The 21,910-nt window shown below is 53.3% G+C and overlaps 1 long non-coding RNA gene across 1 annotated transcript in view; it reads right to left on the reverse strand.

Annotated features, from left to right (window-relative positions):
* LOC125098913 (uncharacterized) overlaps nt 1-21,910 on the reverse strand; it is a 225,727-nt gene that overhangs the window by 135,957 nt on the left and 67,860 nt on the right. The window contains exon 3 of the long non-coding RNA XR_007126973.1: nt 20,070-20,427. This is a non-coding gene — a long non-coding RNA (uncharacterized LOC125098913). The remainder of the gene's footprint in view (nt 1-20,069; nt 20,428-21,910) is intronic.

Here is a 21,910-nt window from a genome sequence, read left to right on the forward strand (position 1 = left end):
ACGCTCTGATAACAGAGATGAAAGGCCACTCTGCAGTGTGCTTGACGTCCCAACAAATGTCAACTGCTTTCATCAGGAAAACCCCAAATTACCCGCTCTTACGCACAGTCTTTCATCTCCCACAGGGCAAGCAGAGGCTGCTTATTAGAAAAGCTGCCTTGTCCACAATCTCGCTGGTGGGGCTGTGGGTGGGGGACATGGGCCCTGTCCCCTCTCGGAATCCCGGCACTGGCTCTCGGAGGAGCCCTACTCTGGCCCTGGCCGCAGGCCACCAACTAACTGGACAGAGAGGAGCTCTGCCCTGGGCCAGCCACTGCCGCTGCAGGGGGACGGCGGTGCCAACGGACAGCCGTCCCCAGAGCTGGCCGCAGGAGCGCCATGCCCCCGCTGAGCCGCGGCTCTGCGCCTCCCACACACACAGCCTGCGGCCCCAGGAAACGGAGGTTTGGGACCGCAAACATAAATGTACAGCAGGACTGACCAGCCCCTCTGTTTCTTCCTTCTTTCTTTTTCTCTCTCTCCTCCAGCAAAGCTGAGAGTTGAGAACTCCACATCACAGATTCCTGTGGCTACAAGGGGCCTCTTGAGGTCATCAACACGGTTCTCCCACATCAAGACAAGCCCGTCCTAAAGCTATCACAGGAGCCAGGCCGTAGTCCTCCATGAAGGGATCTCAGGGGAGGCTGCTGGCCTGCCTTGCTGCTATGAGAGCAGTCTGCGCCTTTCTGAATCATAGCACCCGAGACATTTGATTTTCCTATTTTCTGCCAATACCTATGTCCCACTCATGACTGTGAACTCTTACAACCTCCCGGTGTCCTCAGGACCTAGCATATTGCCTGGTTCAGAGGGGTTATCTAGTACACGTGAGTTACGTGTGGGTGGCTGGGTGAGTGAATGGGGGGGGTGGGTAGTTGTGTCAACAAGTGGGTGGGTCGACAGGTGGGTAGGTCAGTGGGTAGATGGATTAAAGTTCAGGCAGAAAAGATAAAGACAAAAGATGGTTGCAATAAGGGGCTTGTACCAAGCACACCCACCATCAACTGTCAGAATCTTCAGATTTGGGGGCCAAAAGGAACTTGAGGGATCCTCCAAGTGTCATTCCCCCCCCTTGTATTGCATGAAAACAGAGACCCCGGATACAGGCTGCCGTGTCCAGGGTCACATGGAGTAAGCAAATCCACAGTAACACCTACTGCCTTGGCCACCTCGATCAGAAAGAAGAAATGGCTCTCCCACCAGCTGTCAGAACCGAAACGATGCTCACATCCCTGACTTGTACCCAGAGAGGCACCGCCACTTACCTCCAACCCCGATAGCTTCAGCTGCGTGCTCCTGAAAAAGTGATGGGATCCAGCAGAAGAGGGCCCGGGCGGAAGTGATGCAGCTCTTCCACCCGAATACGGCCAGATTCAGGCGACAGCCCAACAACTTCCCGTCAGGAGCGTCAGCCCTCCCGCCTCTGCGCTGGATCACACACCGCTGCAGGGGTAGGCGGGATCAAGTGGAGCACCTATGGCTTCCTCCATGACGTCGTCCTGCAATAATTCCCACCACGCAAGAAAAAAGCAGCCAAAATCCAGAAACCAGAATGAAGCTGTCCATCTCCAGCTTGGGTATGGAGAAGAGAGACAAATCAATCCCCAGTTGTTTCCTGACCGCCTCCTACATGCTCGGTCCCGGGGCTGAGCACACACAAAAGACACGTACAAGCCTAAATCCTGGACCAAGCCCACAATTCAGGTCAAGGACTGCCTCCTGCCCCTTCATGCTCTCGTTCGGGCAGCAAATCAATACTGAGCACCAGTCATCATGCCCTTCAGCTAGATTTTGGGGTTTGGGTCTGTTCTCTGCTGCGTATGCCAGAATGTTGACCTTGATTCAAGGAGTGACCCTGCCACCCCTCATGTCCATATGGTGCTTTTCCATCCTTCAAGTCCAGACACAGATACGGTCAGTCAGTCCTCACAACCAGTCCAGGGAAGATGCCTGAGTGTTGTCCCGCTCTCCCACAACACATTTAGGGAAACAGAGGTGCTGCAGGTTTAAGAGACTCATCCATGATCACACAGTAGGACTGTGCTCAAACCTTCACCTTTCGTTTTCTCTCGGCTACAGATCTTTACCTCCTTGGGAGGGAAGTGGGCAGTGTGTGTTGGAAAAAGATCTCTGTAGGCAGGTGGCCAGAGTGGACCGGGATTCAGAGGACGTGGGCATGAGGAAGGTAAGGGGCAGGCATCTCCCAAAAGGATATGAAGCTGAGGGAGGCTGAGCATAGTTCCCGAAATGAGCTCATTCTGAAGCAAGGCTAAGCCAAACAAAAGCCTTTTGTGCTGGCCAGGAGGAAGAGTATGGAGAAGTGATCGGGTCTGACCCAGATAAGCCCATATTCATGTCTGTCGGTGCCTCCCTGAGTGCCCTAACTGAGCCTCAACTTTCTCACCTGTATAATGGAAGTAACAGGACCCATCCTATCTTTATCAAATTCACTGGGGTCAAGAGTCAGACATAAAGCACATAAAGCATGTGTCCCATGTTTCCTCTTTTTACCCCTTGGAGACCTGCAGTGACGCCGGGTGTATTTGCTGTAGTTGAGGTGAAATTCACACAAAATAAAAGTAACCATTTTAATACACACAATTTAGCGGCATGTAGTACACCCGTGATGCCGGGTGACCACCTCTTGTCCTTCTAGAACATTTCCATCACCCCAAGGTAACACCTCATCCCCATGAAGCAGGGACACCCCATTGCCCCCCACCCCGAGCAACCACCAATCTGCATTCTGTCTCTATTCTGAATGTTTCCTAAAAATGGAATTGTGCAATATGTGATCTGTCATGCCTGGCTTTTTTCAATTTTCTGAGGTTCATCCATGTTGTAACATGTATCAATACCTCCTTTACATACGAGTGTGGTCGCTTGGTCCCAGGGTAATTCTATAGCTAACTTTGTGAGGAGCTGCCAAGCTGTTTTCCACTGCGGCCGTCACCCTGTTACACCCTCACCAGCAATGCACAGGGCTCCAACGTCTCCACAGCCTGGCCAGCACCTGTTATTTTCTGCTCTTTTGAAAGTATGATTACAGCCATCCTAGCAGGTAAGAAAGAGAGATCTCATGGTTTTCATTTATACCTTTCCTTGATGACTAATGAAGTTAGGCATCTTTTCATTCATCAGCCATTTGCACATTTCCTCTGGAGAAAGGTATACTGAAGTCTTTTGCTCATTTCTAAATTCATTATCTGTCTTTCTGTCGCCAAGTGCTCGGCTGGGTGGGGGCAAGGTGGTAGCAAACACTTCTGCTGCCTCCAGATGAACGATCTGGTGGTGATGGGCACCTCATACACAGGGGCCTGGGGCAGGGCAGCCCCGGGGGCAAGGCCCAGCCCCTCACTCGGAGAGGCTGCAGGCTTAGAGAACACCCGGTCCCGGGATAAGCAACCCAGCAGAGCAAAGACACAGCTAACCTGGGTTGGGAAGTGGGACCTGTGAGGAAGTCGGAGGGGGTCCGAGAGAGGGCAACACTCCAGATGACTTAACACCTTCCACTGGCCTGAAGCGGCTGAGCAGGTGATTTGGAGAACCAGTGACCAGCTGGCTTCCGTCTCCACAGCACAGAAAGGGGAGGAAGGGTGCACCGCAGGTGAGCTGAAGGAAAGGCTCCCAGCCCGGAGAGCACTATGGGGCCCCTGAACCTGACCGAATCTGTCAAGGCCTGGCACAGATCACACACCAGCCAGGGGGCCAGTCCACCCCCACCCACGCGGCAAGCAGTGCCCCAGTGGGGCCTCCCGCTTCTCTGCTGCCATCCCCCACTAAAACATCATCTGCACCAAAGAAGTGGGACCGACCGCAGTCACACTTGGCCCAGTATGAACCTGGATGCCCCATGGCTTCCCGGCGCCAAAGGGCACACACCAGGTCAAGCTTGGTGGATGAATTTTCTGATCACCAAGCTTCAGAGGGAATCCTGGTTTGAACGCTGGGTCCTGGGAGCAGATGTGAAGAGGAAGCCATGCCTGAGTCTGAGGGGTAAAGCTCGCTCTCCAAGTCGGAGGAAAGCAGAGGCACTGTGGGGACACCTGCACGGAAAGACCAGCTGGACAGGGTGATACGAACTGAGCCCAGAGGTCGGCAAGAAAGGGAGGAGATCTAAGAGTGACCCCGTATTTGGAGTCAGTGGACCTGAATTCAAGCCTAAAGCCACCACTTAGAACTTGCAGAATTCTGGAATTCCTTAAGCACTCACAAGCCTTTCTTTCCTCATCCATCACAAGGGGAATTATTCAATCTTCCCAGTAGGACAGTGGTGGGATAACATGGGGGAAGGGTCAACTCCAGCTTCATGGAGCCCTCCGCCGGCAGAGGGCCCACCTGTGTGAGCCTGGCAGCTAGCTGCTCCCTGTTCAAATCCCCGCTCAGCCACCTACTCCCTGAGGGATCTTGGGCACGTGACTTAACTGCGTCAAGTCTTTGTTCATCTTTAAAATCGGAGTGGTGGTAACAGTAGCTATCACGTCAGGCAACTGTAGGGTTACGTGAGTTAGCACACGTGAACCACTCAAGAGGCCCAGGAGGCACCCCCATACTGAGCTAACTCTTACGGTTAGACAGCCTTTGGGAAAGCAAACTGTCCGCGTGGCTAGTACAGATATCTGCAGTGAGCTGAATGCCGGCTCCAAAGCCTCACCCTGCAGGGTCACAGAATTTTTAAACAGGGGGATCTGTTGGCTCCTCTTGATGAAGTGAAGAGACAGCCCAGAGGCCCACCTCCCTAGGGGCAGTCAGCCAGGTCTCCTCCAAAAACCAGTCCTGTCCCTGCCCCCAGCCCCATTCACCAACTGCCCACACAGCCGCGCCCATTCTTTATCCCTCACGAGACAAGCACCACCCAGAAACCTGTGGTGAGCTTCAGTTAAAACGGTTTATGGCCAGGAAAGCTGCTCCTTCTGTCTTCGCCTAAGATAAGCGTAATCACAGACCGGAAAGGAGCCAGGACATCACCTGCAACACTGACTCCTGGTCACAACAGAGACGTTCTTGCTGTCCGTGCGCACGGCAGAGCGGGACCAGCATGCTCTCAGACACAGCCGGTGTTCAGCTCTAGTTCAGTGGCTACGTCTTCGGGCAAGTTCCTCAACCCCCCTGGACCTCAGTCTCCTCACCTCAGGGAATCCATGGGTGTTGTAGTGATGATAAGGCTTAAGGCACCCCAGATAGTGTCTGGTGCACAGTTTCTTCCCAGATTCCAGCCCCGCACTGCAGAGCCGCTGGAGTGACGGCTCGCTAGAACTCCAGCCCCTGTAGAGTCTCTGCGAGGCCAGCAAGTTAAGTGCTGAGAGGCAGGACCAGCAGCCACAGGGCTCCGTTACATGGGTCAGAGAAGCCACGCTCAGGGGCACTCCTGGCTGCAGCTTTCCTGGTGAGAGCTCCCAGCACAGATGTGCCTGGATCTACTCAAATGACCCCAGCCAGGAAAGCAATGTCCAGAACAAGGACCATATCCGTTAGCAAAAGGGAAAAGCTTCCAAGAGGAGCTGGGCAGATGCTGGAAACAAAAGGAGAGGTCACCTACTTCTGGGGTTCCTGCCTGTTCAGCCTCCCTGTGCCACCGATGGTTCAGATCAGGTGGAAGAGAGATGGGTGTCCAGGGTTCAGCCTACCCCAGACTCTGAGCATAATCCCCTGGCAGTGGTAACCTGTGGGACGCTGAAGAAAAGTCTGTACCCCTATCTCTTCCCAGAACCCTTGGTGGTTAACAGCACAGGCTCTGGAGCTAGGGATACTGAGACTGCTGGGGCTGGAATACCAGAGCAGCCACTTTTAGCTGTGTGACCTCAGATATTACACTCAACCTCTCTGATCCTGTTTTCCTTGCTTGTAAAATAGGGCTAATAACAGCACTGCATCTCCTAGTATGACTTCAGGAATTAAGTTCTAGAACAGATGGCCAGGACTTAACCACTAGATGAATGTCGGCTATGACTATTAGCTACTAATCTAATTATTACATCAGCCAGTCATTTGACTTCACTGATCCAACTAGTGCGGGCTTTGCAGATGTCCGTCTGATGGCGATTTCCCAGCGAACGAAGACAGTTCAGAAAGAGGGAGGCTTTAGCATTCTCTGCCACATTCCTAAAGCTCAACCATTTCTGCTCAGGATTTCACGCCTGCCCCAGAGTTTCTTATCCCTAGTTTGCAGATGCAGACACCAAGATTCAGTGGCCCAGGAAACAGAAAGTAAGTCAATTCTTTCAGAACAAAAACAAGCTTCAAAAGCACCCCCTGGTGCACACTGTCACCACCACCACCCCCATTTCACGCACATCTACTCCCAACCCCCGGCACCCCAATCCTCCTCTCCTGAGTCGAGGGTGGAGCCTGCCTAACTAAGCACCCTGCCAACTGTTCTTCCTGTCCTAACTGTGGCAGGGTTGACCTAGGGCAAGTGTAAGCCTGAGCACAGTGTGCCTGGGCCCGCCCCTGCACCCCACCCCCAGCACCTGGCGGCTTACCCCCGCATGCACAGCCTCTCCCCAGGCCTCATCAGAAAAACTGGCACCCACTCTGGCACCGCAGGCACACACCGAATCTCGGCCACGGTGTCCACTGCAGCACCTGCAGGGCTGATGTACAAACAATCCTTGAAGAACACGAGCACGAGTGCCCTGCTTCTGTCTGGTTCCAGAAGCCTGAGGCCCAACATTTTCCTCACCACCCTCCGCTCCTAGAGGCTGGTTACTGCCTCCCAGAGGGGAGTCCTGGTTCCCTCTCTCATCCCAGCGTCTCTGCAGGGGCTGCCCACGGTCCAGTTTTCCAGCACGCAAGCCTCTGCATCCCAGGACCCCACGTCCTGCGCTGCACCGCCATGCCCACTAAGGACCACACTGAGCTCCCCACCCCCACAAGCAGAGCTGCAGTTCGTAGAGGTGCATCGCGTCCACCTAGCTTTTAAAGGAAAAACAGTGGCCCATGGGTCTCCCTCCAGAGAGCTTCCCACACATGCTCAACATTATGCATGTACTAGCTCATTAAAATCTTCTCCAGATGTGAACGCTAGCTTTATTTACTCCCATTCTGCAGCTAGGGACACTGAGGCTCAGAGAAGTATCTGGTCTCGGGTTACATGCTTGGCAACAAAGCCATGATGCAAACTCAGGCCTCCTCACGCTGAGACACATCATCTGAAACACTGTATTAGACTGTTTTCCTGCTGTTTTGCCCAATTTAGGGAGGGACAGGTATGCCATTCAAGTAGCTTCCTTGAGAACACAGCAGACATCCATATATACCCATTGATTATCAGAACGATAAACAGCAGCCAATCTATTAAGGGGGAAAGTGGCCTGTGTGACCCCATTCCCTTTAATTCGGAAAAGTCTCAACCAGTCTCTTGAGAGTCCCTCCAGCACCACACATGGGCTGGCCCCACACTAAGGGCTTTGAAATACAAGGTGAGCCCAAACCTGGTCCTCGCACCAGAGAAGCTTCTAGGCCCACGGGAAAGACCCATGCGGCAGGAGCACGCTGGAGCAGAGAGCAGGTAAATGCCTGTGAGCGAGGGGGAAGGGGCAACCAGCCCTGCGGGGGAGCCAGAGGAGGCTGGGTCTAAAGTCAAGGTCGGTGGGGACTGGGAACGGCAGAAAGCACCCTATCAGGATGTCCATCCCCTCTCCCCACTTGATGGTGCCGTGCTTCACCTCCAGTGACAGCGGCCCCACTGCCACACCCCCAGGTCCAGAGACCTCGGGGGACTCTTCCATCCAGGGAAGCAGGCCAGGAAGCCGGCCGTCCAGAGAGTTCCAATCCGAAGGTCCTGGAGTGTTGAACCAGAGGTCCCCCCAGGCGTGCGGGTGGATGGAGAAGCAGACGCGGAGCCCCGGAGACGACAGGAACGCTGGCACGTGCACAAGTCACCCGGCCAACACGGCGAAGGCCGGCCAACAGAACACGAGGCCTGGGACGCCTGAGATGACCGCACATGAAGACCGAGGCTGGACTCTGCTTCCTGGAGTCCTACCATATGATGCCTCCACACGTGACCCAGAAAAAGAAAAAAGGCAAATTCCAGAAAGATGAGGCAGCCACAAAATGAAGATTGAGAACGGCATGAATGATGCGTGATGGAATTCCCTCCCGAGTCACTAGAAGGCACAGGAACCCAACTCCAGGCTGAGGGAGGCCTCTCTTGCCACGTGAATCAGCCCCTTGTTCTCTGCCGGGGAGAAAGTTAAACCAGGAAGAAACTGGGTATGGAATGTGCACCCTCCTCTCCTGTTCCTCCCTTCCCTCAGCCACTGCCCCTTCCCCATCCCAGCCCCACCACTGCTTCCCTCCTTGCCGCCGCCACAGATCTCTGGCTGGGACCCCACATCCACCAACCCTAGAAGGGTAACCAAGAAAACAGGGTCCTTTAAAATGCCGAGGACTTTGTGGGAAAATATAAAGATTCCCCATTTCTCTTTCTGCAGCCCAGTCTTACTGACCCAGATCTGGTCATCTGAGCCTCCGTGTAATAACCCGACTCCATCCACAATGCGGTCAGCATTGTCTGTAGGTTTTTTTCTGCTCACCAGCCCTGCCTGCCTCCCTGATGGCCACCAGGCCCCTGTCCACCAGCAAACCAATGCAGCGGGGTGTAGCTTCCTATCTCCATCACACCCACCCCGACAGAGCAGTTGACCTCTGGGGTCCCTTCAGGACAACAGGACTGTCAGTGTAGCAGGCTAGTGTCAATTCCATCAGGTGGGAAGATCCAGCCTCCCATAGGGCCCCTGTGTCCATTTGGGACCAGAGGCCTGGCATCTCACGTGATAGGTCGTGATGTTTCTGGGGTAGGGAGCAGGCAGCCTGGGGAACGAGGTCAGGAGTCGCAGGGAAACTCAGAATCCCAGGTTAGGCCTTAAGAGCCCGGAACCTAAAACAGTTCTGAGGCTCTGTTTTCACACCAGTGAGGTGAGAGTCACACAGCATTTACCTCTTGGGGTTGCTGGAAGCTTTATTTAAGTCTTGGAGCATAAAAGCATTTAATAAAGGGTAATTAATATACAAGCACCATGCCACCAACGTCCATATATCCACACCCTCTTCGATCCTGCACCCAAGCCCTTGCCATTGCACAGAATGGACAGAAATAAGACTCAAACATTAGGCCATGGACGCATCATGAGAACACAGGCTTCTCCAGGCAGCCAAAGCTTCCCCTTACCTGCTGACGCCCCTCTCACCCCAACATCTGAGAACACAGGACATCAGGAGCGTCCCTAAGCCATGTCTTACCCATTCATCATACCAAAGGGGGACAGCCTGCCCTGCCCAAGCCTAAATGTCCCCTTTACCTTTTCTGCTATCGAAACATTATCTGTCCTCAGGAAAATGCAAGAAGCCAGTGCTCTCTGAATGCAAAATGCAGTGTCAGCTGAGAACCTCAAAGCCAGTGGGAGGTGTTTCTTTCAGTGCTACCTGGAGAGCTAGTGCAACCCCAGGAAGGGCTTCATTCAGCCTGCAGACAGCAGCCGGCCAGTTTCTTCCTATCTCACTCTGGCTCTCAAGACTTTGTACAAGAATGCCCATAACACATGGCCCGTCCACAAAGGCATCGCGGGAAGGAGCTTGCTGGGCAGGGAAGAAGGACCAGGCTTATCCCAAGACCTGCCGTAAACTGACTGAGTGACAGTCAGCTAGTTCCTGACTGGCTCTGAACCCCCGTGGGGTCACCTGGAAACACCAGGGTGCCCAATGCCGCCCAGGCTTCATTCAACACTTGGTAGGTGTTGGTGCCATGCTGAAGGCTTCATGTAGCATCTCATTTAAACCAGAAGGCTAATTTAAGGCAGCTGAGATTACTATAACAAAATGCTGCAGTCAGGGGCTTCAACCACCGACCATTACTTCTCAGGGTTCTGGAGGCTAGAGTGCCAGCAGATTCTGTCCTTGATGACGGCTGGCTTCTTGGCTGGAGGGTAGCCACCTTCTCGCTGCTCATGGGTCTCCCCTTGGTGTGAAAGCATACAAAGAAACAGACATCTGTCTTCCTGTTTTCAAAGACACTGGTCCCATCGCAGGTGGGGAGGTGGGGGGCACCCTCATGACCTCCTGTGAGCTGGATCACCTCCCAAAGGCCCCACTCTGAATGCCATCCTTGAGGCTTAGGGCTTCAACATAAACGTGTGGGGAAGACACAAACATCACCTCAACAGAAGAGCTATGGTGACCCCATTTTACAGATTTGAAAACAGAGGTCAAGGGAAGTTAAGTAACTTGCCCAAGGTCATCCATCCAACAAACAAAAGGGCCAAGACTAGCACCAGACCCCCTGAAGCTACTGCACTCTGTGACCCAGGAGACTTAGACCACAGTGTCAGGTAACCCGGCACTTCCACTCCTCACCTGCAGAACAGGGGTGACAGCAACAGCCTCCCGGTGCTGCTAGAGTGACTAAATAATGTGAAGCCATGAAAGCCACCCAACGGAAGCAAACACGTACTCAATGAACCCACAGGGCCTGGACTTCTCAGCACAGGGCCCTGCATGTACTAGGTGTGTGATAAAGACGAATCAAATGGGAAGACCTTACAGGGATGTTAGGAAGGGCTACCCCTCCAGGCACTTAAAAATAAGCACCCTGGACGTGTTCTCTTCTCCGGATGTGGCTCCCCCTGGCCCTCACCCCTGGGCACCGCGTGGTGGCCTTCACCCCATCCCCAGCAGAGACAGTGATACCTGCAGGCGGGAGTCGTGGGCAGCCAACCACAAAGCAGGAGAGGGAGGGCATGGTAACCCCTCAGGTCAGGGATAGCAGGGTGCCATCAAGTGCTGGGAGGTGGGGCTCCCAGTGCTGACTGCAGGAACACCCCGGAACAGCCATGGTGTGGGGTCACCCGAGTCCTAGCAGGGGGTGCTCCCAGTGGAGCCTGGTGAGCACTGCCCTTCTCTATATTCTATATTTTCCCCAAAGACCTTTATTAGTTTTACCATCAGAGAAAATGTTTAAGAAGAAAACAGGCTATCTCGCAGTATACACATTATTTTCCCCGTACTAAATCCTAATTTTCCATTCCTAATCATTCAAAAAAGGGGAGGGAAAAAAGCCTCAAACCTTGTGTCTGATCCTCCCTCACACTTTTGTTTCTCTCAGCTTTTCCACGGCACGGATCTTCCTCCCGACACTCTCTTCCCCACACGGTCCACAAATGCCCCTGCCGCAGCCTGGCCTCCTGCTCTCCTTTACTGCTTCTGAGACACAGGCTTTGCTGGAAGCCCCATTCCTGGCTGAGACTGGCTCCTACGACGGTCACGGGGATACCCGTGTCCCCCATGGTGGGGACCCGCCTGCAGGGACATGGCCTCAGCCAGCCCCCCAGGAGCCAGCCTCGTGATACCCAGCCTGGCCCTGCCACCCCTGGCTTTCAGCGCACACTCAGTGCCTTTTTCTCCACATCCCCATCTCTGTTTTTCTCTCCACTGACCTCGCTTTGGCAGAGGGCAGCCGTGGCAGGGCCTCCTCTACGCCCTAACCCTGGTCCTGCCCTCCATGCCAATCTCATCTCCTTCCAGAACTCACCCCGTTCAACAAGTAATGAGCGGACGCTGGTACCATGCACTGTCGATCGGACACAGACGCGGAGCAGGGGCGAGCATCACTCGAAGAGCTCTCCAGCTCACAGAGAGACACCTCCCAGCCCCCAGCAAGTGGAGGATCCCAGCTGGACAGCAGCAGGGCTTCCCCTGATGAGGCAGAAAGCATGCATTCCTGTGCATCAAGCCCTGGGGACACCCGCAAGTGCACTGGGAGGTTTGTGCATAGAAGTGTCCCCCAGCACTGTTTACAGTAGCAAAAATCTGTTAACGACCCAAACCCACCAGGCGGAGCAAACAGCAGCAGCAGCAGCAGCAGCAGCAGCAGCAGCAGCGGCGGCGGCATCCAAACAGAACAGACTGAACAGAGCAGAGTGCCATGACCACGTGCCTACACAAGGCCACCACCACAGGAGTCTGCAAACAAGAGAACGGGTGCCAGAAAAGGTCTCCAGATGGATCTGTAAGAAAAGGGTGAGCCACGACGGACCACAGCCCGCCTTCAGAAGAGTGGTACTTCTGGGAAGGGAAGGGAAGGAGCTGCAAGGAGAGAAGAGAGCCCACAGGCTTCCACTGTATCTCTAAATTGTTCTTATTTCTTCAGAAGCAATGATCTGAATCACACAGGCCCCCTCATTTAGCCCCAGTTCGTCCTGGGGTAGGAATGGGGGAGTCTGTTAAATGACCCTCTGCAGCTTTTCGCTTTGTGTCTCAGATCTGGACGGCATGCAAAGGACAACACCCTACACCGAGCAGATTCTAGAGCCTGGCAAGTCAGTCTGAATGATGAGGGAAGCAGAGGACAGCAGAGCCGGCAGCACTCACAGTGCGTCCAGCCTCCTGGCACGGCTTCTGAGGGATGCAGGGCCACCACGTCCCAGACACACTTCTTGGGCTGCCTGGTCTTAACCTTGAGGAATGTGCTTGAACCCGCCACCTATGCCGCCTCTAGACTCCACTGTCAAGAGATCAGGCTCAGCCATCACACAGTCCAACAACAGCCACATGGGCCGGCTCTTGGGCACTTTAGGGAACTCATTTGGTCCTTTCAACAAGCAGATGAGGGACAAGAGCCACAGACCACCACCACATTGAAGGACTAGGAGTTAGAGCCTCCGAAAAGTCCCAGGAACCACCTGAGATGACTCAACAAGTGGAAACAGGACAGTCACAAAAGGGACCCACCGGGCAAATCTGACTCAAGTTCAGGTTCAGAGTCTGGGAGTCATAACCGGCCAGGCTTTACATCTCAGGTCTTGTAATTTTCACAAGAACCAGCTACAGGAGGAGGAAACTAAGGTCCACAAAGACCAAGTGTCCCACCCAAGGTCACACAGCCAGGAAGCCCCAAGACACACATGGTCCTTGACTTTCTAGCGTTTCCTGGGCAACCTCTTTAGAGCAGTTCTCCATCGGGAAAATTCTTTTATGATGAGCATCATCACGTTCTCTGAAAATGCAGCACAGTTTCCAGGGCTCCTGGGTGAGTGGAAAGCTGGGAGTTTGTTCTGGTTGATGTTTATTTGTTTACGTAGCCTGCTAAACCCTGTCCCTACTTCTGAGGGACTCAGAAAGCTCACCAGAGCAGCTGCTCTGGTTGGAGCCAGATAAGCCTCCATGGGGGAGGGAAGGGTCAGGGCAGTTCCTAGTAATCAGGTAGAGCTGACCCCCTCTCCCCAGAAGCCCCACCCTGTGGGGAGTCATAGATGGCGGCAGATAGGGCAGACACATAGCTGATAGGAAAGACCCCCACCCCCAGCCGCTGTCCTGCAAAACCAGGCAATTTGAGCAGACAAAGGAAGGGGACAAAGCCTCCCCAGCGCCCACCCACCAGAGAGCAGCCAGGGCAGACTGGAGCAGATGCCACGCAGCTCCTGGCAGGTCCGCACCCGCCACCCTGAGTCCCGGGGGCCGCAGACACAGATGGAGCTGGGCACAGACCAGCCCCAGCCACTGTGGCCCTTCAATGACAGCAATTTCCCCGCCCCATTCTGAGTTCCAAAGCCTTTCCCCTGAAGTTTCCATTAGCCGGAAAGGGAGAATGCCTCTGCAAACTGTATCAGGCAACAAGGACCCACCCCCTTCATCCGGTTAGTCCTGAAGTCAGAATCATGACAAGAGCTTTCTTTCTTTCTTTCTTTCTTTTTTTTTTTTAAAGGCACCTGAGTCGGGGCGCCTGGGCAGCTCAGGCAGTTAAGCATCTGCCTTTGGCTCAGGTCATGATCTTGGGGTCCTGGGATCGAGTCCACATCGGGCTCCTTCCTCGGCGGGGAGCCTGCTTCCCTCTCTGCCTCTGCCTGCCTCTCCCTCTGCTTGTGTTCTCTCCCTCTGTCAAATACATAAATAAAATCCTTAAAAAATAAATAAATAAAGGCATCTGGGTCTTTCAAATTTCTCACACAGGCCCTTAGTCCCTCTCCCCACCTTTATAGCTGAGAATTATCCCCTCAACTTTTTCAAATATGCTCTCCTTCTCCCATGATGGCCTGCCTTGCCCACCCTGGTGGCTCCAATGCCCTTCTCAGGTTAACCAGGCCCCACAGGGAAGAGACTCAAAGTCAACCACCCTGGCCCAGACCCCCGTGGCCAAGGCCACAGTCGTGCCCCAGCACGTGAGAGCTGCTTTATGGAGCTGCTACAATCCTTTGTTTGCCTCCAAACTTGCTCAGGGATGACAGGGGGTTGGGGAAAGTGTGGGAGGTCAAGCAGAGACCCTTCTGGAATCCGCTCCCTTCATTAACTTCGGAATTCCTCAGGCCAGTGTTTTCTCAAGCCTTCTTACCCCGAACACTCACCAGGGAGACGGAGCTGAAATCCTCACATCCACAGGCTCCAGCTTAAAAAGCCAGGACCCAGTTTCCTGGGATAAGGGACAGGTGAGGCCAGCAGCCACCAGGCCCCCACAGGGAGGAACTAACATTTAGAGAGGAATCACTAGCTGACCACGCTGAGTTAAGAACTAGAGACTCAGCAGTGCCATGGTTCCCACTTTGCAGATAAAGAAAGTGAGGTTCAGAGAGGTTTAGGAACCAGAACTAGGTCACACAGCTATGGAACGGCAAAGCTTCAAAACCTGGTTGTGTTTTGCTCTAAAGACCACATTCTTCCAGTAATTGCAGGTATCACTCTAAGAGCGCAAGGATCTCATCTGACCCTCCCTCCTCATCCTGGAGCCCTCACTGCGAGGTAGGCTGCTCCATAGCTAGCGCCTGGAGCTCAGGCAGGCCACTTAAATTAGCATTAAGGCTTGTGTGTAATTCAGGAACTGGAGATTGCAAAGGACACCAAAAAAAGATCTAAGCTGACCTCCCTGCAGCACTGCCTTGCTAAGGCAGTCCCACAGCCAAAACGCATGCACCTTTAGGATGCATTAGGGATCCACATCAAAGGTGGAGACAATAAATGTTTGCCAAATCCTTGGTAAAAGAACTAGCAATGTCAAGGTCTCCTGCATTTTCCATACAACCCCAACAAAATCACCATCCCTACACTGTCTAACAAGCTTCCTATAAAGACCACCTCTGGGGCTCAGCTGGTAGAGTGTGCAGATCTCGATCTCGACTCGACGTTGTAAGCCCAACACGTTGGGTGTAGAGATTACTTAAAAATAAAATCTAAAAAAAAAAAAAAAAAAAAAAAAACAAAAAACAAAAAACAAAAAACTACATCTTGTAACAAATTTTTCTCAATGTTTATAATCCAGAAGTTGTTCTTTTTCAACAGCAGACAGGTTTCCCTCATTTAGACAGAAGTGCAAACTACAGCCTATGGGCCTTTGGTCGGTTCTTATAAATAAAGTTTTATTGGAACACAGCCATGCCCGTTTATTTACCTACTGGCTATGCCTGCTTTCCAGACGCAGAGGCAGAACTGACTAATGGTGACAGAACTCTGTGTCCTGAAAAGCCAAAAACATTTACTACCCAGCCCTTCACAGAAAAGTCTGCCAACCCTTGACATACGCAGACAAATATAACCTACCCAGTGTGTTGGGCTAACTAGAAAGAGCAGAATTTCATACTAAATTTTAGTAACTCGCTCATCCTCAATGCTCTTTATTTCTGTATGCCTACAAGTTCTGATCTTCTAATTCCATTTCAACACTTTATTTAAACATAGCTGGTATTCCCTGCGCGCTTATTACATGTCAGGCCCCGAATTAAGCCCTTCAATATGTTCTCTTATGTAATTCTCACAAGGAACCCACGGGCTAGGTAACATTATCCCCTATTTACCAAGGAGAAATGAGTGAAAAAGAATGAGTGAATGAGTCACCACTTGACTTCATAGGCGGAATATTTACTCTTTTATAATTCAACCTCAGACAGTGATCGAGGAGGTGACTGGAAAACTCTGGGTGCTCAATAAATACAATACGTTGCCCGTGCCATGATCAGGGGCTGCCGTCAATTCAAGCAGAATTACAGGATCATAAAGTGTCATCGTTCTACGATTCTGTTTTCCCACCTAGCTTCGGAGTGAGCCGTGTAGTCCCTTCGCCGTGCATCATCTGTATTTCAGGAGGATCGCGGTGAACGAGGGCGCAGACGTGTTCCGACACGAAGCAGGGTACAGACCCATTGCGTCCGGGGCAGAGAGACACATTCTCTGGGAACATGGCCAGAGCCGTGCAGCCAAAGGAGCACAAACAGCAGAGGGGACTGCCCTCCAATTTGGCCCTCTTCAGGAGGGCTGTGTTTACTTGCTGTGGTCACCTCAATATCTTTGCAAAATTGGCTTTTTTTCTTTTTTTATCTCAAATATCTAAGTCCTAAGCTGTGACAGCCGCACAAACAACCGGTCTCCTGTGTTGTGACCTTTTCCTAATTCAAGAGAAGGTAAATATAAAACAATTTTTTTTTTAAACTCAGCCTGTCCCTCAATAACCTACGGGCATTTTGCACACCTCCCCGCACACTGAGAACCAATGTTCCAGCAGGCGAAGGGAGGCTGAAGGCTAACAGACTGGAGAGCAGGTACCAGCTTCTCCGCTCTCTCCAGAGATAAGTGATAAGTTGGGAAGCTCTCTGGATCTCTCTGAGCCTCAGTTTCTTCATATAGAAAAGGGGCACCACACCCATCTCGCTGGATTGGAAGGTTAAGCAGGCACATTTCCAGACATTAATAAGCACCAGCCACGATGCGGTCCCATGGCTGTTCATTGAGAAGCCTGGGCTCCAGACCCAGTCTGGAGAATGAGTCGCAGCCCTTCCCTCAGCCTAGCCTGTGTAGACTTCAGGGGACCCAGGCTCCCCTGTTGGTAGGTCTAGGGCAATAAGCCATCTCTAGAAACGCTGGCTTAGGGTGTCTGTGTCGGTGGGACAGTGGCACTGCACCCCGAGCCCCAGGATGACTGTATGTACTGTCCACCACCACGGGTTCCTGTGAAAATAAACAAACAGAGGGTCAGGCCTGCGCTAGCAGAGTCTGGGGTAACAGAGCTCGACGAGACACAGGCTCCTCCAAGCAGATAAAGATGGACTTGTGAGATAAGGAGATGAGGCCAAGCTCATGTGCCCCATGCGGAAATGCAAGCTGTCCATGTGGCTGCAAAGGGGGATGTGGAGGGGCTGCTGCAGATGCAGGAAATAGCACCAATTCACCAGCAGTGTACCAGCACCAGGACCAGGACCAGCAGCACTGTCCATCATCTAACTGATAAGACCAAGGAACACTGGGTCTAGTCTGCCCAGCAACCGCAGTTTGCACCTGCTGTCCCAGACCAAGTGTTAGCACGCAGCTTTCACTCGCAAGTGTCCAGACTTAGAAAGCAGGTGGCTTCCCTACCAGTCAGGGATATGAAGTCCCAGATTAGAGAGGTAACCTGCCCGAGATCACACCGTCCTCACCAGGGACCAAGAAGGAAGCAGAAATGGGTCCCTCAGCTACAGGCAGGGAGGCCTCGTGGCTTTGGCTTCCAAGAGAACTGTTCAAATCCTGCCTTGTGCTCAGGGGGACCTGCTCTGCCTTTCTGCGCTCCAGCTACATCAAGAGGAAAACATCAGACTAACCGTGCTTACCCCACAGGTGTGTTCTGGCCTTAGAATGGAATAGTGTCAGCCACATGTGTGGCTTAAGAAATGGGGGTCATTTCTCTGTCACTGTCCATAGGGTACAAGCCTGCAGGTGTGGGGCAGGGACTCAGCGGCCAGAAAGGAGGGACCCAGCAGAGTCTTATTCCTGACCAGGACCATTCTGTGTCTTCTGATGCAGAGCCCACCCTTGTCTTCCCGGGAGGAGCAGGAGATAACCCAGACCACCACAATGGGTTTGTTCTGGGGAGCAACCGATAAAAAGAGAAGCGGGGTTCTGGGTCATGTGATAAGTGGGGGCACAGCTGCCACAGCGGGAGGGACAGGGAAAAGAGCAAGGGGGACAAGAGGCCTGGGGCAGTGCTGTGCCTTGGTGTTCCCAACTCACTTCCAGCGGAGCCCTTCGGGTCCCCAGGACTGGCCTGATCCCCCCTGCAAGCCCAGCCAAGCCTCCCCGTCCTCAGAGTGCTCCCAGACCTTCACCAGCCCCCTCAGAGGAGTCCCCTCACCATCGTGTTTGGCCATGGTATGGTGGGCAGCACACCCATCATAGGGGGCTGCAAATCCCCACCTACCCAGGGGCACAGGCTCCTCACAGGCCATAGGCTTCCAGGGGCTGGACCGCAATCCCAGCCCCCCTTCATCCTGCCTCCTCACACAGAATTGAGTTCTTCCTGAAAGTCTGTCTCTCCCAGAGGACAGAGGGTACCCAGTGCTGAGGAGCCCAGGAGCATTCCTCAGCAGGCAGTGCTATACACACACACACACACACACACACATGCACACACACACATGTCCTTCTAAAGACCTCAAAGGAATAGCCTTTACTCTTCTGCTGAACTGGCGTGATTCAGCATAAAGCTCCTGGCTTCCTGCTCAGTGAACGTCGGGTGAGTTACGCAGCCCCACCAAACCTCCCAGCTCTCAGCTGTGCAGTGTGCACACCACTGCCCCTCAGCAGGACCATTGGCTGATGAAGTTATACAGATGCTCAAAAAGAGAGTGCTTCCCTCTGTCTGACCTCTTCAGGAACACGGAAATAAAACCACTGAGAGTCACCCTGTGATCTGATCAAGCGAGATACAATAAATAACATGCCTCCAGGGCAAGACAAACCCATTTCCTGACCTCAGAGAGGCAGCTTTCCAGGGTGGGGGAGAAAGACACGCAATCAGACAACCTGTGTAAGTGAACACCACATCACATCTAGGCGCTCTGATTTAAACCTGTGGGGAGAGACCAGAGGGACAGTATTTCCACCAGGAGATTGGGGAAAGCCTCGCTGAAAAGTGCCACTGGGCAAGAGTGGAACTGCGAACTCAGGCAGAATCGAACCCCAGGCCCCACTTCACTGTGGTCTTGGCAGCCACCCCAGGTGGTCCCAGGTGACCTGTACCGGGACATGGGTAGTTTGAGCTGCCATTGTCCTATAGGGAGCCCAGTGCTAAGGCAACATCTCTCTGTCACCAATGTCATAGCTGCCAAGTTGGGACAGGGGTGGTGGGGGTGGGGAGCCAGTCCTTCTGCTTGCCAACTGCAGAACTGCCACGGGCCCTTGTGGCCAAGTTCAAGTCTGGCTGCTCCTTCCCTCACGCGGACACAAGGCTCCTTTCCCTTATCTGCTATTGCCTTGCCACTCGGCCCTCCCAAGGGCTCTAGGGCCTGTGATCTGTGATCAACCATCCATGCCAACCAGCCATACCCAGTGTGAAGGCCAGCACATCCCACCTGACTCTCGTTCATGGCCCACACAATACCCACCCACTCCAGAAGCCTCTCCCCGGGCCACAGTGACACTGCAAGGTGTCTGCTGTGTGCCAAACACAAGCATCTATTCTGTGATCCTTGATACCAGCCCTGCAAAGAATGATGACACATCACCTCTACTGAAGAGAGAAAGGGAGAGGCATGCAGCAGTCACCTGGCCTGAGTCACACAGCAGGTTCAGGGCAGAGCAGCCAACCCAGGCCTTCTGGCTCCACCAGCCGCCTGACAACTCTCAACAGTATGTTTCTCGCTCTAAGCACAGAGCCACGCACACTTTCCCTATTTATTCTCAATGTCTTCATTCACTCTCCATCATGCCTTCATGCCCTTTCTGCAGCAGGAGACACTATACTCTGTCTTCCAGACCCCCGCCTTCAAGGCACTTGTGGTCTGGTGCCCGGAGACTGGCCCATGAGCCCGGTCATCAGGGAAGGCTGACAGGCATGACAACGCACATTAGCATGGGGAACCGGGGTGGCTGCTGGAAAGCTCCTTTCAGTTTCCTGCTGTCTCCCCACGTACCCAGCATCCAGCAGACACCCGGAGGGAGGTCAGTAACTGCCATGTCCCCCTGAGAACCGGCTCCGTCACTGTGACTTCTCTCGCCCCAGCCCGGCCAGTGTCCCTGAAAGTCCAGGTGGGCAACTGACAGAACGCGCAGGAGCACGAGGAGGAGATGGGCCTTACCTTTCACAGGCACCCTCAGTGAGGCTGGTAGTGACCCAAGCCATGCTCGTGCAGACACAGGGCAGAGATCCCAGGCATCACAGGAAGCCACGGTCCTCTGTCCCCCACAGGTGTCCAGGTGCAGGGATCTGCCAGGCAATCAGCCATGGTCTTCCTGAAAACTGCCATTAACATCCAAACATGTGCCAGGTGCGTGTGATTCCAGACCATGCTTCCTCCGCCGTCATTCTTGGGCAGCTGAATGTCACTGTAAATCCATAAGGCTCAGGAAATCCCTGAACGCAGCTTCAAGCAACTGACAAGGCACAGCCATCGTAAGGGGCAACTTTTTCATTCCTTTCTGGTCCAAAGATCAGGCCTGGGGATGGAAGAAGAAAATCATTTGTCTGTTACAATCACGGACCCAGAGCAGCAGTCATGTTATTCTTCCTTCCTTCCTTCTGTTTGACCCTAACCTACTTAGAAGGGAACTCACTAAAAATAATGTCCTGCAGCTCTGATACCCAAACAGAGGTGTGGCAGGAAATCGGAGAGCCTTCAGGGGAGAGTCACTTTGCACAAGCACCGAAGACCTCTCAGATCCGGAACTTTCTATAGCTTGGAGCTCCCCAGAACTACCCTGAGAGGTCTGTCTGTTATAAAGATGAGGAGAAAAGGTTCAAGAAGGGGTAAGTGGCTGGCTTAGGGAGTCGGCCTGACATGCAGCCCTGAGCTCCTCCGCAGGGCTGAGAGGTCCTGGCAGTGAGCTGAGGGGGCTTGGGGTCAGCTGGTAGGAAGTAGTTCTTCGTTTTGTTTCTTTTTAAAGACAACCACAAAGCTCTGGCATCTCTCCAGGCCTCATCCTGCACAGCGAGGGCAGGGCAGACACCCGGAGGGTGTTCCCCAGGGCAGGGCTAGGGGCTTCTTTCTATATTCATGTCTGCAGCCATCACGGAGCACCTGCTAGGTACCCGGGACTGTTCGAGGCATGCAGGGACCCTTCTGCCTCCCCAGCATGACGCCCTTCAATTATTCTCCAGATTAACCGAGGAAACACATAGGTGCACGATGCAGAGGGCCTGAGGCTCAACAGTCACCAGCCACCCAAAGATAATAACAGCTGCCCCCTGTGGACAGCCTGTCGCTCACCCTGCTGAAAGCTCCGGCCCACCACCTGATACAATCCCCCAACCACCCTGGGACTCCTGCCTCTATTTACCAGATAAGGAAGCAGAGGCACAGACAGCTACCTTGCTGCTAAGAGTGGAGCCGGTGTGCCCCCCAGTCCTGTGGGACCAGTGAGGATACCTCCCTCAAGCAACTGTAGCTAAAACTACCACCAGGCATTTCAGGAGCATAACAATCCTCATCTAATCCTCCAGCAACCTCGCAGGTTACAGACCATCCCTACCCAGTTTGAGAGATGAGAAACTGGAGGCCCACAGGGTTAAGCAAATTGCCCGTCACACAACTGGAAAAATCATATGTCAGGGATTGGGAGTCAGGCAGCCTGGCTCCAAAGCCCATGAGCTTGGCCATGACACCAATGGTCATCACAAGCACCTGGCTTATTCCTGCGGTAACTTCAAACACTCAGTGGCACAGCACAACACGAATTCATCATCTTACACTTTAGGAGGTCAGAAGCCTAACATAGGTCTCATCAAGGCAAAAGCAATGGGGTGGGCAGAGCTGTTTCTTCTGGAGGCTCTGTTTCCTTGCCTTTTCCACCTTCCAGAGGTGGCTCTTGGGTGCCTCCGCATACGGCTCCCTTCCTCCCTCTTCAAACACGGCAACATGGCATCTCTCTGACCCTGCTTCCCCCAGTGAACCTCCTTCTCTGACTCTTCAGCTTCCCTCCT

This window comes from Lutra lutra, chromosome 4 (assembly GCF_902655055.1).
Source record: "Lutra lutra chromosome 4, mLutLut1.2, whole genome shotgun sequence".
Lineage (NCBI taxonomy): Eukaryota > Metazoa > Chordata > Mammalia > Carnivora > Mustelidae > Lutra > Lutra lutra.